The sequence below is a fragment of the Leuciscus leuciscus genome, assembly GCF_965113295.1.
Source record: "Leuciscus leuciscus genome assembly, chromosome: 5".
In the NCBI taxonomy this organism is placed as follows: domain Eukaryota; kingdom Metazoa; phylum Chordata; class Actinopteri; order Cypriniformes; family Leuciscidae; genus Leuciscus; species Leuciscus leuciscus.
In genome coordinates, this window is record NC_138729.1 from 28,465,038 (window position 1) to 28,474,473 (window position 9,436).

Here is a 9,436-nt window from a genome sequence, read left to right on the forward strand (position 1 = left end):
ATGTTGTGGACGCGCTCTTCCTGGAGCAACGCGACACGGCAACTAAACCCAAATAATTCACAATGTTTTATTACAATATTGTTCTCTTTATAATGTTATGTAATATTACAGTCCCAATAGTCATTATTTAGTCGTGCACTGCCGTTTGAGCTGCGCGCGCTGAAGCTGACGCTTTACTACAGAGTTCATTCTTAACCAAATGCATCCAATATGAGATAAATCAGATATAGATAGGCCTACAGAAAATAAACAGTATTACAACTTACATTTGCACAAAACAAAAGGCTGCGAATGCACACACAAACTTATAGTCATGATGAAGGTGTAAAATGGTCCCAAACATAACTTCGGCGCGCTCGCTTTACATGTTTCGCGGTTGAGCAGCGCCCACGCGCATGAAGACCTGCTTAATCGATGATCGATAAGTTGTATCGATTAAATGTATTATCGACAATTAATCGATCGTCGATTAATCGTTGACATCCCTACTACACACTCAAAAGTATACTTCACAAAAAGAATACCGTATTTTCCGGACTATAAGTCGCTCCGGAGTATAAGTTGCATCAGTCAAAAAATGCGTCATGAAGAGGAAAAAAACATATATAAGACGCACTGGACTATAAGTCGCATTTATTTAGAAATTTATTTCACAAAATCCAAGACCAAGAACAGACATTTAATCTGGAAAGGCAAGTTATTCAACTACACAGTAGCACACAGAACAACAGGCTGAATAGGTGTCCGGTATGTTAACGCAACACATTAACAGTTATTCAGCTACACAATAGCATAAAGAACATATACCTGGGAGGCTGAATAGGCTAAATTAACATAAACCAGCGAGTCCAACAAGCAAGTTACCAGTAAACAAGTTCACCAAGCTCCCGCGATCTCATTCCACATCATTTTCTTCATCCTTGGTGTCGCTTCTGAACAACTCCGCCAACTAGAGTGCCCTCTCGCGGCTGTAGACGGTAATGTTTTTTCATGGTTCATCTCAGTCTGAATTAATTTTGATATAAGTCGCACCTGACTATAAGTCGCAGGACCAGCCAAACTATGAAAAAAAGTGCGACTTATAGTCCGAAAAATACGGTACATGCTTTTAGGGCGTAGTACAAGTAGGCGAATTGGGACGCAGAGAAAGAATTGTGACTTGACTTGGACCCGTGAACAAGTGACTCGAGGTTTGACTTAAGACTCGTGAAAAACAAGTTATTTTGGTACGGCATTCCCGATTACGTTCTCTCTTTACTCCACATGACAGGAAGAAACGCAACCTTTTACTATTAATTCATTCATTCTTGATCAACATGTGCTGCAACAAACACAGCAAGTCAGTGTTATTTTATAAACGCGTGAAGCATCTGAAGGCACGCATATTCATCACCAATTGAAAAGGTGCTGTTATAAAAACAACAAACAGTAACAATATAGCCAAGTCTTACCTTGTGATAATCTACTTGGCACTTAATTTGAATAGCAATCAATTAATCCAAAAGGGAACGGTGGTGTTGCACAGCTTTCAAGAGGCTTGCTTGCTGTCCATTTTCAAGCAGTATGTCCTTTTCATGTTCTTTGCCAGATCGTGTGCGGATTATTTTAAATTAATCGTGTAGTCCTACTTGAGACCTACAGCAAACTACGGCAACTCAAATAGCTTAAAATACACAGCATTTTTTTTTTTCACATGGTGACGTCCCTGCGTTCCAAAATGGCATAATGTTATATTATAGTTGAAGATAATAGTTTTTGATTGTGAATAAAAATTAAATGAATGATTCAAGTAATACTCTGTGTGCTTTATTAGACATTTTGAAGTAAAAATCTGCTCCAAGACCTCTAAAACGAAAAACCTTACATGCTATGAAGAAGCACTCATAATAGTGCTTTCTTTTCCAGCAAGAAACGGGTTTCATTTCTGCCAAGCAATATCAATTTGAGATGTGTAAAAGGCCATCAACCACATCGAAATTAAAAGCTAAGTACTGCAAAAACATATGTGCAATTGGCTGTTCATTTGCTACGTTGTTGCTATTAGTTGAACACCTAAACTTCTAATGGCCATGATTGTCAACCAGTCAGATCCACCCAGTTAGTTGCACTGCATAGTGAGACCCAAATATCATATTTACTGCACTTATTGAACATGCCAAAATGTATCCTTGCAAAATTGCTACAGTTAAAATCCTTGCAAGATAAAGTAGATTAGAGTGACTAAAATATCCCTGACACAGGAATCAGGTTTTGTGGCAGGTATCACTTAAAAGCATTTCCTCCAAGCAAACGGAGACACTAAGGGATGTGTGGGCAGCTCTCCAGCTGATTTTACATTGGAAAAAAGCCTCCCCTTTACCCTGCTCTGACAGAGTACCCAGCACCATATCAATAATAACAAACAAATCATGAAGCTTTACGACTTTAAACTTTCACAGTCACACTAACCCTAAATGCTGATCATATAATCTCCATGCCCATCTCAGCTCTCCGTGCTCTAGTGTGGCGGTGGGTAGGAATGTAGGGGCGTTAGTGGAAACAAAAGCACCGGCAGTGGTAATGATGACTTGGCTTACAGAAACACAGCACCCTGTGCGTCGAGACAATAGTGGTCTCACTCACAGAAACATACAGACAGGGGAGTATGGGGGGGATTTAGATCGTCAGCACTCTAGGGGGCCAATGTCGCATTCCTCTCATCTTTGCCACCACACGGATGCATCCATCCATTTATCTCTTCATCCATTCATCAAACCGGCAAACACAGCCACTTCCAGCCAATGATTCATTAGTACATCTGAGCAGATCTGTCTGTCCATCTGTCAGCTAGTATGTATCCAACTATGTATTTATCTTTCAATCTGCCCATCCATCCATGCCAATCTATGGGGTTCAAGATCTTAGCAATTCCTGGGGCAGCACAAAAAAAATCAAGAGTTCAAAATGTACTTCAAAACAGGAATGACCCATTTGCACATTTCTAAATATTTGTACTGTTTTAATATAAAAATATAAGGTCAAATATTGAGAACAGGATTAGTTGATCGCATCTTTCCAGATTTAAAATGAGAAGCACACTAAAAACTACTGATCTTCCTTCAGTTCTATATCAAAATAAATGCATAACAAGCATTTCTTTGTAATATATTTTATATTACATTGCATTACAATTTTACAATCCTCAAATTGACTAGGTTCAAAAAAATAAACAGGTGGATGAAATGTAGACCAAGAGAGATCAGTCCAGGTACAAATAGAAAACATAACTAAGTTCTGGCTTCACTTTGGGCTCAAATGAAACATGTCGGAGTCGTGTTCTTTTAAAGAACTTCCTGTTGGCAGCAGATTATGGGCAACCTTGCTAGTTTGTAGTTTTTGCACACACTGATCAACCTGAGAGCTCCTATTCCCATGTGCTTTTATTTATTTATTTGTTATATTACCTTTGATATATTCAGAGCAAAACTATGAAATGTTAAAGAGATAGTTCACACAAAAATAAAATTGTCATAATTTACTCGCTGTCATGATGTTCCAAACCTGTATTACTTTCTTTGTTGGAACAAGAAAATATTTGGAGAAATATTTTTTGTCCATAAAATGGATGTCACTGGCAACCAAATCTGTTTGTTTACCAAATATTTTTTAAATGTCTTCTATTGAGTTCTGCAGAAGAAAAATCATACAGTTTTGGAACTACACAGATCTTTCATTTTTGGGTGAACTCTTACTTAAAGGTTTGAACTTTATCACGTTTCATATTTAGCAAAAGCAGCCCTAGTAATTTCAGTACCTAACAGGCACAACTGCATTGTGGGAATATCTAATGATAAGCTAATAATTAATGAGGTCAGCATGTGTGTGAGAGAGAGAGAGAGAGAGAGAGAGAGAGAGAGAGAGAGAGAGAGAGAGAGAGAGAGAGAGAGAGAGAGAGAGAGAGAGAGAGATGCAAGGGCCACTTGAAGACCTACCTATCCTTGCACATCCTAAAAAGACAAATGGGATTTAAACCAATATTTCCACACAGAGACTAAAGCAATACTTCCCTTTTTATCAAAAGCTAAAGGCCTAATGTGAGTGATTACATAAGAACCATATTTCAACATTTCCCAAATGTACTGTTTGACCAGAACATGATACAGAAAGTACATTTCGTACTCAACCAGTTTAGCGTGGAAGAAAGAACAGGGAGAGAACTTCAACAAACATTTAGCTGCTGCTCAATTGGAGGAATATTTTGTCATGTTACCTGAAAAATGACTCAAAAGTCCAGTAGAGGGACTAAAAATAAATCAAATGTGCTCAAAACAGCAGGGATACCATGTAGCGCCTCGAAATCCCCATCCAGAGGAGATGAGAGCCTGTCCAACTGAAAGAGACACTGACGGTCAACAGCAGCACGAGCGCTGACCGTAGATCCGGCTGTAATCCCCCTCCATCCTCCGCCGCATGCTGCGTTAATGTCATCAAATCCTGTGTTCTCGCCCAATCACACTATTTATAAAGCATGCATTGCCATGTCCGATTTAATTCAACCTTTAAACGCTCTAATCTGCCAAAGATATACGTCCAATACACTGGCATTAAAGGTTGTTGTGCAGAACACTTAAGTGCATTAGGTTTAGTAGCTACCTGTCCTCTCCTTCCATGATAATTCGGCAATATCGTGGTGATTCTTTTTCTAGTGTTGGATTCAGACAGAGCAACAGCTAGCGAGGCCATGCATCCCCCTCCACCGCCTATGACAAATCAAAATAACACAGTAGATATAGCATGCAAGAAGCCCGAGATGCGAGCTACATCACATCACATTGCATTTAAAACGCCAGATAGCCTCCACTCGTACAGATATCCCTCACATTAGTGTGTTGAACCGTAATGTTTGGGTGGAAAGCTCACAATCACATGGTAGTCTGGGCAGGAGTGAATGTGCGCGGTGGACGCACAGACACACGCCGAAACAAAAGGCGAGCAGCATGGTCATTCACGCTCACTCACACACGGGGCCAGTGTGAGATAACTGAGCATTATATTACCTCACAATTTTGACAACCGTATAATATGTGGTGGCCATTATGATTTCGTGTTGACTAAAGCTTAATCTCTAAATGAACAGACCGTTACAGATACGCAGACTTACCGATGGCGTGGCTGTATTTTCAAATCCACCGAATCTCAACGTTTCTCTTGAGCGAAGACAAAGCGGATTGGTTTCGTCCAGATCATATAGGTGCTTCTGTTTCTGTGTTTCTCCCGTTTAAAAGCCAGATAACTCGATAGTTTTTCCTTTAAATCCGCATCCTTGTGTGAGTGTGGGTATTTTATCAGCCCGAGCAGCGCGGGCGGTTATGAAACATAAAGCGACTCCCTCGCGTGACGGTGAGCTCAGGTAACCACGCCGATTTCAAACCGTTATTTCAGTTCTCTTCGATTTAAAAAAAAAAATTCCTTGGTAATTGTCATACAGCCTTGGTGTCCACGCGACCTCCGGCGTGTCGCTCTCGTCTTTCTTTAGTCCTACTGATAGACGAAAGAATGAATGATCGAGGGGGGGTTGCGGGGGCCCAGTCGCATCATCACGCTCATACATACAGCGCGAGCGCCTACACACGAGAGACAGCAGCGCGAGTGAGCGGGACACATCTGATTAGTATGTTTAACGCATTTCGCGCCCACGGACGTACAACAAGGAGCGAATTAATTTTGCTGTCCTTTTCTCTCGTAAATACAGTGTCCGTAAAGCCTATGGGGTTTTTAAAACCAAAATTGTGCCAGTGAAGGGATGGATATTTGCCACCATTATGCAAATTAGATATAGAGAATGAGATAAGCAAATTTGTAGCTATGTGTGACAATGTAATTTTTGGCTGTTTCTCTAGTAAATATTATATTATTTAATAGTCCAATCTGTCATGTATGGTATGCTTTAACATTGGTCCACAGTGTATACCCAAAGACTGGATCCAAGGGCCACTGGGCCCTTTGTAGGGTCACTGCCAAAATGTACACCCGTATGGCCCATATGTAACTTTTGAAAAATTTTACTTTTTTAAATTTTTTATTTACTTCTTACATATTTGATTAACATGGAAAAGGAATAACATTCTCACCCACCCCCACGACTGAAAGATTTTACTAAATATTATTTTCATTAATAATATTTCAGCAACAAAAAAAAGTATATAATGTAGTTATTTTAAGGATTTTAAAATTATTCTGTAATACATTAATCAATCAAATCAAATCAAACTTCCTAACGCCTACCCCAATCTCGAAGTTGTCCTGTGATGAATCTGCATTTTGGCAGATAATAGCCATGGTATATATTGCTTGCCTCTTGTGTGGCGTGAATGGATATTCAGCTGTTTTTTTGTTTGTTTTTTGTTTTTACAACATTCAACAACTGCAAAGAAATCTGGACCCAACCAAAATAAAGTCAGATGAAGATGCTGATGCCTGCGTGCTTGATGACTCCAGATCCGGGCAATCTCATAAAGTTGATCCGCTGGACGCTCCGTTGTAGTGGCTCTTGCATTTATGTCAGGAAGAGGACCATTTACATCCAAATGTTATTTAGGGTATGTTTTACACAACACCATTTTTAACTGAAATCGGAAAACTTTTTATGTGTTTTTGTCTGTTGCCCTGTTCATTTACACAACAACGCCGTTTTGGGGGCCTGAAAACGCAAGCTTTTGAAAATGGGTTTCAAAGTGCAAGGTTTTGAAAACTATGCTTTTACCGTCTCCATGTAAACAACAAAAACGTGAATTTGTGAAAATGGTGACGTCATATGCTTGCGTATTAGCCTACGTGTTTCTTGACAAAGGGACATTGCCATCGCCTTTTTAAGTTAAATTTCGCAGATCCGTGTGAACTGGGATAGTTTTGACAATGTTGTCGTCTGTTTTTAGTACATTTTTGTAACATACCCTTAATTTACAAAGGACAAAACTTAAACAGATTTTAGAATATAAACTGCTTATTTGGCCATTTTCAGTAAGATTTACTAAATATGAAGTGTTTGTGAGCCTGCTATTGTGTGTTAAACTTCAATCATGTCCAATAGATATCTGTTTTAAAGCAGTGGGTGAGTAATTCACTCCTTGATTTACTTAAAGGGATACTTCACCTCTGTAGATGAATGTGTATTGAATTTGGAGCTTTCTAGACTGAGAAAAGCCAGAAAATGTATTTTTGGCTTATGTGGATGAAAGACAACAACTCCCAGAATGCACTTGCTTCGCTGCCCTAGGAGGCCACTCCCAAGCCACGCCTACCGGTTAGAGAGCGCAGTTGAAAACAAGAAGGCTAGGCTAGTAGTGAGGCTCTGTGACGAGTTTGCCCGGTATTTCGAGATCGCCCAAAATGTCCGGGATTCGGCTTTTGCGTTCTACAGTCGCCATTCATTATGTTTACTGTGGCGAGCAGGACGAGACTGAGGCCCCGTCCACACTACTGCGTTTTCGTTTAAAAACGGAGACCTTTTGCTACGTTTGCACCTCCCGTCCACACTTAAACGGCAAAAACGGAGACCCAAAACGGAGAAGTTTAGAAACGCTGCTGACCCGTTTTTCGTTTTGAATCTCCGGAGGGCGTTTTAGTGTGGACGGGTCAAAACGGAGGACTTTAGAAACGATGACGTAGTAGAGGCTCACGCTCGGCTCTATGATTGGGTATCATCAGTCATGGCGTATAGCTTTGCTAGCAGCTGTTGTGCAAGTAAATTCTGCATTTTACAATGCTATAACTGCCTACATGCGCCGGAGGCAAGCTATTATTCGAGCGATCTGTGACAATTCCCGTGTGCAGCGGCGGTACCGACCGTACATGGAGCGTCGGTTTTGGGTTAACCCGGGAAGAACCAGCGCATGGTGGGATCATTTTTATCAATGAAGTTGTGTTTACACCGGCACGCGCATGCCCAGTGTTGGTGAATGGTCACGTGATCCGCGTTTTCAGTCGTTTTAATGTGGACGGAGATCAATTCTAATACGCAGCTAAAACGCTGGTGTGGACGGAGATCGTATTCGTTTTAATTCTCCGTTTCTAAACTAAAACGCAGTAGTGTGGACGGGGCCTGAGGGCCGCGGGAGAACGGCGCGAGGCCGGTGGCGTCATTACTAATACGCACCGGTCTCGTATCTCTCACGGAGGAGCGGGAATTTTCTTAGCAATGTTAAAACGCACATCAACCGATCACTTGTTTAGCGTTCATGTAAACACTACATTCAGATTCACCAATCGGAATGAATTCAGTTAGATTGAAACAAAAGGTGTGCATGTAAACAATGAATGGCGACTGCAGAAACCAAAAGCCGAATCCCGGACATTTTGGACGATCTCGACGGCCGGACATGTCCGGGAAAAAGAGGATGGTAACCCCTACTGCTCAGCTTTCTCCTACTACTCAGCTTTCTCCACAAAACAAGAGCCTGTTAGCTTAGCTTCCAAAGAAAGACGGCTGATACTATGTGTACATTCTGTGAGTGAGATCCCACCCTCTATGGGCGGGTTGAGAACATGCGGGACAGCCCCTACTACTGGCTTTAGTCTTTAGCCTCTGGCCAAAAAATCCTCCGATGACGCAAAATGACGATTTTTGCGTCATCGGAGGATTTTTTCCAGACAAAAAATACATAAATCTCTCGTCTCAGGGGGATATGAGGGTGGAAAGCACGGTAATTCGAAAATACTACAGGTTTTCTACTAATACAAAGCTTAATGCTAAATCCTGAAGTATCCCTTTAATAAAAGCCTTTGAGATTCTATTGACAAACATGTTTGTTTATGGTTCATTATTACATACATCACAGCAGTTTCAGGACAGCAACGCTGCCAGCAGTCTCAGACCAGAAGTTAGGGTGGAGATTATAGCCTCATTAGAGCCCCCTGAAATCAAAATTTTAGTTTTTTAGCTTTTAGTATGAATATGTTAGCCTTAATGTTATGAATAAGCTGGTGTGTTCCAAAACAATAACAAAATTCGCATTTAGGAGATATAAGCATTCAAAACTTACAGTCTCTCACTTCCGCTAAAATGGATCACAGATTTTTTTTGACATCACCGGGGACTTCAGCTTCTCATCACATCTTCTGTCCAATCAAATGCTCTCTAGAATCTAAAGCGTCCCGCTCCCTATGCTATAAATACCACCTGGCCAAAGCGACCGCTGACACTTCACGAAGAAATATGGGTTGGAGATGTGTGTTCGGTTGCTCAAACGCTTGAGTTTATTCTGTTTTCCAACTATACCTTGGTTAAGAATAAAATGGCTAGAATTTATTCACACTTCTACTATTGAATCCAACGTATCATCAGCGCTTGGATTCGCTTCCATGGTGCTGTCATGTATGACTTGCAGTCTGTGAGGTAAACTAAATGCTATTGGCTATTTGAAAAAAATGGGAGGAGCCATTCAATATGTCCCGCGTC

The 9,436-nt window shown here is 40.8% G+C and overlaps 1 protein-coding gene across 1 annotated transcript in view; it reads right to left on the reverse strand.

Annotated features, from left to right (window-relative positions):
* Positions 1 to 5,470, reverse strand: part of sptbn2 (spectrin, beta, non-erythrocytic 2) — a 98,969-nt gene extending 93,499 nt beyond the window's left edge. The window contains exon 1 of the mRNA XM_082169113.1: positions 5,141 to 5,470. The gene's annotated coding sequence lies outside the window, so the exon portion shown is untranslated. The remainder of the gene's footprint in view (positions 1 to 5,140) is intronic.
* Positions 5,471 to 9,436: the final 3,966 nt, after the last annotated feature.